This window comes from Triticum dicoccoides, chromosome 7B, assembly GCF_002162155.2.
Source record: "Triticum dicoccoides isolate Atlit2015 ecotype Zavitan chromosome 7B, WEW_v2.0, whole genome shotgun sequence".
Classification (NCBI taxonomy): Eukaryota; Viridiplantae; Streptophyta; class Magnoliopsida; order Poales; family Poaceae; genus Triticum; species Triticum dicoccoides.
Window position 1 is genome coordinate 293209001 of NC_041393.1, and position 5911 is coordinate 293214911.

A 5911-nucleotide genomic window follows, 5' to 3' on the forward strand; every position below is an offset into this window, starting at 1 on the left:
TGCTAGGCATGACATCATGTTACCGGGTCACGTAGAGATCAATGCTACAACTCTTGGAGATATGTCCCAACCATCATATCTGACCGAGATTCAGATCCGATTGGTGTCAGGATACCTCAGACTTAGGATACCTGAGAAGAAAAGGTGTAACGCAAGTTGACGAGATGACATTGTAAGATTCTCGGGAAATGAACTATGGAAGACAGTTCCGAAACAAGAGTTCATCGATAAACCAACGAGAGGATGAGGAGGTGGCTGATGGAATCAGCGACAATTCATCGAGGTTAACAAAAGATGGATTTCCACAATTATGTGAACAAGGAGATAAAAATTGTCAGATCAAATGGTATAATGATGTAGGCTCGAGGAAAACATACACAATTAAACATTGGTTGAAAGGTGCGCCCGAAATATGGGTTGGGTTGCACGACCAATGTCAGAATGGTGATTCAATAGTCAATAGCCTAAGAATGAACTTTCGACCATTAACTTCAAAAAAATAGGGTTGCTAGAAGGAAAGAATCCAAACAACACCGTTCACTTGTTGGAATTAACACGGGGACCAATAAAGAATGGTGATGGTGAGAAGTATTTCTATGCCAAGAATTCTCAAGAGGTGGAACAAATCTCAGAACATTCTTGACATAAAGGATGGTAATACTCCAAGGTAAAGAAGAACAATTGCTGGATAGCAAGGAACTCAAGGTATAACACCAAACATGAACAAGCTTGTGTTGGTGGGAAGGCAATAAAGTGGTCGACGATAATACAATTCATCGAGGGCAAGGATGTTATTTCTCATCTTGAATTCAATTGATATCCTGGATGAGCTCAGAATGTTGATGATCACGACACCTTTGTCGCGAGAGTTCATGAAGATGTAATCGATCGGTAACGACATCAAGTCAAGTAATGATGAAGTGAAAGGTTATTGGAACCAAGGGTACGACACAAACTCGAAACCAAGCTTGTTGTTCAAGGCGAAATGATATGACGATGAGGATCGACGTAAGGTTAGTACATCGTCGAAAATTGGTGCTCCGAGAATAAGGACCAGGTAGCACAGTTAGAATCGTCACGACAATGATATAGACAAACAGGCTAGGAATGGCGTGATCGGGTACAAACTCGTACTTATAGAAGCTTACCGAAGAGTTGTTGAACCGTAGTGCGGACTCGGTTCAGTTATCGGTGTCTTTGAGTGTTCAATAACTCAGAGCCCGCGAAAAATTGGAATCGGTGGGAAGGTAGCACTTGATGAAGAACTCATAAAAAGTTATGCAGTTCCATGATAATCTCGAGATACCAGGGGGGTAATACTCAACACAAGATCAAAGTAAAGGTTGGACTGGTGTATTGATCCATAGAAGACAATTGTTTTAACTTGTCCGAGAAATGAGATCAAAGAAGAACAATCATGGTCGGAACCACGGTTGCAAAAAGGCCAGATCTCAGATATAAGATGAACTTATACCAAGGGAATAATTGATTTTAAAAGAAGCTTCGATGAGAAGATGTACATCGTGTCCATGGGCATGAACGCAAAGTTCAAGGTCGACTCCCACTTCTCCAATGCATAACCTTTCATTCACTTCTCACATTCGATGATGACATTAGTTGTTGAAAGTTTTACCTGGTGCAATACCAGATAAGTATGACTCGTGAAAACTTCCGAGTTCACACATATAAAGGAAGGCATTGGATCAACCCGTTAGGGTATCGTGGAAACATATACCACAATCTTCAAGAGTAGATATCACCAGCTTAAAAGCAGAGCATGGTTGGCAAAAGGAGAGGATACAATTTACCAAAGGCATAATGTATCGGAGAAAGAACTCACAAGGTGATTAGTTATGAAGGACACTGTCGGACAATAATCCAACAGTGGATATGGCGATCCACAATGGAGCTGATGTGAGTATCGATACCCAATCAGAGGAAGAAGGAATGCAGATGCATTGGTTTATAGGACATCTAAATAATTCAACGTTTAAATAGCAAAGGAATTATGATTTTTAATTCAAGGGATCAGGAGCAATGCTCTGAGTAGGGATGGATAAGTTGAATAGCCTTAGGGTACAATCAATGACAATTGGATTGGTCGAGAACCAATTCTAGTTAAAAGATTGGCAGCTTAGCCGGAGAAGTAATTTATAAGGATCAATGATGATTGCGTGCATTCGCCAACATATTGAGTCAACAGACTCAAAATGATAATGACAAGGAATGTCATTAAGACTACGAGACTTATGGGATTAACCATAATGCAAGCAGGCAAGAATTTCAAGAGCCAAAGGCTCTAGAGGATTTTCAGAAGATCGAATAGTATTTTGAAGACTTTTGTGAAACTCATGAACAACTGGGGATGAGCGGATACTCGACAAGTGCGGCGATTTATTTGAAGGGGTATTCATGTGGCAAAGAACTGCTAGGCAGTAGGCACGAAGTATTCTCGGAACAATAGAGAAAACTTCGGGTATCTTGTAATAACAAGAACAATGGGGAATGATCGTAAGAATGGCAAGTGTAAGTAGTTATCCATAAGGATTTATCGGTGGTCGGGAATAGCAAAAGTGATGGGCACAAAGTCTCGAGAGAATATCAAAGAGTATCTCCGAAATCTTCTGGTGCAGTCGGTGACCATCTGGACTGAAGGGGCTCTCCGGGAGAAAGCACTCGCGAGAACCTAAAGTTAGTTTTGTTATTAGCAAAATCGTTTAACCCGAATAGAAGAGAGTTCAGAATCCCAGAGTAAAGATCGAGGAGTAAAAGATCCTAATACCACCCGATGGCGACGTGGGCCCGTAAGGCACACAGCCAAGTTAGTAAAAGTTTTTGTAATGTCTAGACTCGACTTCGGCCAAGGAGTGTGGAAGGGGGATTCCTACAGGCAGTCGGCTCTGATACCAACTTGTGACGCCCCCGATTCAATCGTACACTAATCATGCACGCAAATGTGTACGATCAAGATCAGGGACTCACGGGAAGATATCACAACACAACTCTACAAATAAAATAAGTCATACAAGCATCATAATACAAGCCAGGGGCCTCGAGGGCTCGATTACAAGTGCTCGATCATAGACGAGTCAGCGGAAGCAACAATATCTGAGTACAGACATAAGTTAAACAAGTTTGCCTTAAGAAGGCTAGCACAAACTGGGATACAGATCGAAAGAGGCGCAGGCCTCCTGCCTGGGATCCTCCTAAACTACTCCAGGTCGTCATCAGCGGGCAGCACGTAGTAGTAGGCACCTCCAGTGTAGTAGGGGTCGTCGTCGACGGTGGCGTCTGGCTCCTGGACTCCAGCATCTGGTTGCGACAACCAGAAAGAAAGGAAAGGGGAAAAAGGGGGGAGAAAGCAACCGTGAGTACTCATCCAAAGTACTCGCAAGCAAGGAACTACACTACATATGCATGGGTATATGTGTAGGGAGGCCATATCAGTGGACTGAACTGCAGAATGCCAGAATAAGAGGGGGATAACTAATCCTGTCGAAGACTACGCTTCTCGCAGCCACCGTCTTGCATCAAGTAGAAGAGAGTAGATTGAAGTCCTCCAAGTAGCATCTCCAAGTAGCATCTCATAGCATAATCCTACCCGGCGATCCCCTCCTCATATCCCTGAGGTAGAGCGACCACCGGTTGTATCTGGCACTTGGAAGGGTGTGTTTTATTAAGTATCTGGTTCTAGTTGTCATAAGGTCAAGGTACAACTCCAAGTCGTCCTGTTACCGAAGATCACGGCTATTCGAATAGATTAACTTCCCTGCAGGGGTGCACCACATAGCCCAACACGCTTGATCCCATTTGGCCGGACACACTTTCCTGGGTCATGCCCGGCCGCGGAAGATCAACACGTCGCAGCCCCACCTAGGCAAAACAGAGAGGCCAGCACGCCGGTCTAAACCTAAGCGCGCAGGGGTCTGGGCCCATCGCCCTGAGCACACCTGCACGTTGCGTGGGCGGCCGGAAGCAGACCTAGCCTAGTGGCGTTCCAGTCCAATCCGGCGCGCGCCGCTCCGTCGCTGACGTCTAAAGTGCTTCGGCTGATACCACGACGTCGGGATACCCATAACTACTCCCACGTAGATGGTTAGTGCGTATAGGCTCGTAGCCAGACTCAGATCAAATACCAAGATCTTGTTAAGCGTGTTAAGTATCCGCGAACGCCGAACAGGGCCAGGCCCACCTGTCTCCTAGGTGGTCTCAACCTGCCCTGTCGCTCCGCCACAAGTAATAGTCGAGGGCCGTCGGGAACCCAGGCCCACCTCTACCGGGATGGAGCCACCTGTCCTTTCAGCCCCCTCGTCAGAATCACTTGCAGGTACTCAATGAGCTGACCCGACTTTAGTCACCATCTGTATAGTATGTATGTGTGTATAGTAATATACCCGTGATCACCTCCCAAGTGATCACGGCCCAATAGTATAGCAAGGCAGACTGACAAGAATGTAGGGCCAATGATGATAAACTAGCATCCTATACTAAGCATATAGGATTGCAGGTAAGGTATCAACAGATGTAGCGACAATGTCAGGCTATGCATCAGAATAGGATTAACGAAAGCAGTAACATGCTACACTACTCTAATGCAAGCAGTATAGAGTAGAATAGGCGATATCTGGTGATCAAGGGGGGGGCTTGCCTGGTTGCTCTGGCAAGAAGGAGGGGTCGTCAACTCCGTAGTCGAACTGGGCAGCAGCAGCGTCGGTCTCGTAGTCTACCGGAGATAAGAGGGGGAAGAAACAATGAATACAATGCAAACATAAACACGACGATGCGTGACGTGACAATGAGCGGTGCTAGGTGTGCCCTAACGTGGTATGAGGTGGTACCGGTTAAGGGGGGAAACATCGGGGAAGTATTCCCGGGGTTTTGCGTTTTCGGGCAGAGGAGCCGGAGGGGGAAAGTTGCGAGTTCGATAGGTTAGGGGTGTGTGGCGGACGAACGGACTGCGTATCCGGAATCGTCTCGTCGTTCTGAGCAACTTTCATGTACAACGTATTTTCATCCGAGCTACGGTTTATTTTATATTAATTTTAAAAGGATTTTATCATTTTCTAGAATCAACAGAATTAATTTAACCCTCTAATGCATTTATGACGTCATCATGACGTCAGCGGTCAACTCTGGCTGTTGACCTGGTCAACCTGACATGTGGGTCCCGCATGTCATACTCTGTTTATTCTAATTAGGATTTAACTAATCTAATTACTGTTTAATTAATTAACAATAGTTAATTAGGTGAACTAAACATGATTAGTTAAGTTAATTAATTTAGTTAATTTATTTATTTATTTATTTTTATTATATATTTTTTTTGTTCTTTTTTTTGTTCTAATCTGGGGCTGGCCCCACTGGTCAGGGACCCAGCCCAACCGGGGCGGGCGAACGGGAAATGGGCGCAGTTGAGCGCCCGATTGGGCGCAGCGAGGTGAGGCCGTGGCCACGGCGGGGCGACGGGCGAGTAGTGGGGCGGCGGACGAGCAGCAGGGGGGAGGCAACGGCGACCGCGTGCAGCGGTGGTCGGGGCTGACGGGCACGGCGGGAAGTGCGTGTGAAGGCCACAGCCAGGGGGCGCGCCCTGGCGCGAGCGTGTGTGTGCGCAACCGGTGGTGGTGAGCACGAGCGCCTAGCGAGCTCTCATTGCGGCTGTCCGGCGAACTCCGGCGACGAAGAAACGGAAAAAAGGGGGAAACAAGGAGATCGAGGGGGAGGCTCACATCGAGCGGCAGGGAACGAGGCAGCGGGGCGCGAGGATGGCGACGGGGACGACGGTGGTTGGCGATGGGGACGGGGCGCCGAGCGGCTTCGGGTCGGGCAGCGCCGCGTGGAAGGAGAGGGCGCGCGGGGTCAAGGTGGTGGCGGTCGGCGGGGCGCGGACGACGGCGAGCTGCGACGCGGCGAC

The 5911-nt window shown here is 47.2% G+C and overlaps 1 long non-coding RNA gene across 1 annotated transcript in view; it reads right to left on the reverse strand.

The window, feature by feature from the left end:
• Positions 1-4674: 4674 nt before the first annotated feature.
• LOC119336389 overlaps positions 4675-5911 on the reverse strand; it is a 5407-nt gene continuing 4170 nt past the window's right edge. Inside the window, exon 3 of the long non-coding RNA XR_005162446.1 lies at positions 4675-4723. This is a non-coding gene — a long non-coding RNA (uncharacterized LOC119336389). The remainder of the gene's footprint in view (positions 4724-5911) is intronic.